This window comes from Vicugna pacos, chromosome 20 (assembly GCF_048564905.1).
Source record: "Vicugna pacos chromosome 20, VicPac4, whole genome shotgun sequence".
NCBI lineage: Eukaryota > Metazoa > Chordata > Mammalia > Artiodactyla > Camelidae > Vicugna > Vicugna pacos.
This window is the reverse complement of record NC_133006.1, coordinates 3,461,614-3,464,683: the sequence shown is the minus strand read 5'-3', so window position 1 is coordinate 3,464,683 and position 3,070 is coordinate 3,461,614. Positions and strand designations below refer to the sequence as shown.

Here is a 3,070-nt window from a genome sequence, read left to right as displayed (position 1 = left end):
AAAGAGTGATTACTTATTAATACTATTACCATGCTTCTAATGAATTAACACTTCAGCAACAGCATAACGGCCACATTTCTTAACAACTGCCTCTGTAAGGGTCTTGTAAGTCACAAATTATAAGTATAAAGAAAATATATTAAAAATAATAACAATTACAGTTGCAACAACTATGTTGTTTATAACGATGATAGTGTTAGCATCTCCCTCTCATATTAAACAATACCCAACACTGGATTCCTTAGGAAGCAACACCAATGCATTTTTGGACTCTTCAAGGTCTTCACCCCATGAAGCCTTTCTACTCACATTGGTTCACCACAGCCAGAACTGCTGTTCCTTGATTGGTGGGCTGCCATGTTGCGATGTCCTGGGCTTTTTCTGGCACCATACGTCTATACTGGGTAGTCAAGTTTCCACGTACCCACTCTCATTTCCAATATATTGTTCTCCAGAGCCAACAGAGGGGCCACTGGAAAGAGGCCACAAATAAGGTGGTGAACCCAAACTGAATACCTGTTGAAGGAATGGATACACAACATGGAGTGGTGGATGGATGGAAGGACAACATAAATTCCTTTACTTCTGAAAAGAGAGAGGCACAAATGGTGAACTAAATCCCAAAGAGAAAAGACATACATGGTAATAATAATGTTCAACAGTGAAAGAATCGAAACAAAAGCAAATATAAAATCTCTGGGAAGAAGACTCATTACAACCTGTTTCTTTCACGTATATACCCTAAGTAGGAATAACATACTTAAAAATCTTTAACCAACCATAGTTATTTGCTGATAATAAACTTGGGAATCTTGAAGCATATTATTCACTCTCAGTGTTGAAATAATACAATCTTGGGAGATGATTTTTAATTGAGGATTAAAAAGAGAATATTGTGGATGTATCTAACAATTTAAATAGAAATAAGAAATGTACCTTTGGGAAAGCTATGTGTAGAGAATGTTGGAGGGAATACACTGAAACTAGGCAAGTGACCAGGCTCCCTTGAGTCTGGGAAGTTGAGTGAAGCACATTCAGAGAGTCTATTAAGTTATTACAAGTCACAAAAAGGTATGCAATTAAAGTGTCTTCAACTTGTAGACAGGTGCAAAAGTAAATCCTCTTTTGCAACCCAGAACTCATTGTTCAGTATGAGTTTTGATACAGACAAGATGGAACAGGATACCTAAAACAGAATCAAGTGATGGGTATTGAACATAAAGATAGCTTCTGGGACTATAGAACTGGTAATTTAAAAGCATAAGTTGAGAAATGATCAGTTACATTGATTTAGTACTCTTGACTTTAATGTTCACATGAGACAAACATGGCTTCTTTTTTTAGGCTTTTATCTTGAAAAGTGTCTGGACTTTACAAAAAATGTATCGACAACGATCAGTACTGTTCTAAGATGTGATAAGCTTAGGAGTAAATGATTTGAACTTAATGCATATTTAGAGTGTGTCTGAAATTCTGAACCAGGCAGATCAATCTTCCCTGACGCCAAATACGAAATAGTCCTGAGGTAAATTGCTTGAGAAAATTGGATCCCAAAGGTTACAGGGCTGACTGACAACTGTTGGTTGACCAAAAATCATTGAAAGGGCTGCCTTGAAGATTATATGACTCAGACATTGGAGGAACTAATGGTTGATGGGCAATGGAAAGAATCAGAACATGTGTTAACTTCTTAAAAAGTTTATTGACTTAAATTATGTTACACAATTAAAAAAACCCTACACTTTTTGTAGGAAAAAAAGTGTCTTCATAAGCAAAATATCCTTCTTCAGGAATTTTTATCTTGATATTTCTATGGTCTGTGTGGTCACAGGAAGTCAAAGATATGGTGGTCGCTTAAAATTTCTTTTCTCTCTGTAATTTACAGGGAATTGCTACAGACGGGGCAGCAGAGATCTGTGGTAAGCTGTTCCATGGGGTGGGGGAGCGGTTAGAAATGATAAGGCCAGAGATCTGAAAGACTTTTAGACCCTCCCCTCCTAACTGGCAGACCTTTAAAGTAAACTAGCACAGGTATGTAACTAAGACATTGGATGAGAGGCAAATTTATAGTTCCTTTAGTGTTACTGCTCAGTCAAGGGATAGGGACCACTCTGACCAGGAATTCCAAGACTGTGAATGGGTTGGATGGGTAGGAGGAGCTGACATTTGCTTCTGACCTGAGAGGCAGGGGTGTGTTGCAGAAAAGCCAGCAGTGCTGGAAAGATGCAGCAGGTCCACAGCCCAAAAGGAGCTGTCATATTCAGGGAAGTCAGAGAGCAAGAACCAGAGTTAGTGATGCCACAGAGTCAGCAGCATGGCAGCAGTGATGTCAGTATCTGTGTCCATAACCCACCTAACCCTACATGAACTCATCTGCCTACAGGGGGCAGGTAAGTAGCAGAAATGTGTGGAGTGGGTGCAGCCACTGGCAAATTGGCAAGTGGACATCCTAATGAAACGCACTGCTCACAGTCGCCATATTGGAAATAGGGCCTCACACTTTCAGATCTCCTTCTTATTCAAGAGAAGCCAGAAATTAAGAGTTTATTAGCAATCAACCCAGCTCAAAATCCAGAAAAGATATCATTTATAATGACAAAAAAGGCACAGACAATTAAGAAATAAATTAGTGAAAAATATTAAGATGATTCTGATAAATGACTTGAAAAAAGAAAAAATGATGATTGAATGAACAGTAGAATGCACCATCCTCTTCAGTGGGCAGACTCAAATTTGGGGGACATAGAACATGTTTTCTCCAAAATAAATTTAGTATCTGAATGCAAATTTAGTTGATAATCCCAAATGGATTTAAGAAAAAAATCTGAAAGGTGTTCCTAAATTTATTACAGAAATATACACATATATACAAATAAAATAATGAGGAGGGATGTTTGAATTTATAGTATTAGGGACATTCTGGAAAAGGATAAAAGAGGACCAACTCTAGGAGGTATTAATCTATGGTCATGGAAACAGTATAGAAATAGTGCACTGAGAGTATGAATGAAATAGATTACATTTCAAGAATACACATGGATATTTATGAGATTTTAGTAATATTATAAAA

At 37.4% G+C, this 3,070-nt stretch overlaps 1 pseudogene; it reads left to right on the top strand.

The window, feature by feature from the left end:
* The first annotated feature begins 1,074 nt into the window (after positions 1-1,074).
* Positions 1,075-1,182, top strand: LOC116278648 (small nucleolar RNA SNORA40; annotated as a pseudogene).
* Positions 1,183-3,070: the final 1,888 nt, after the last annotated feature.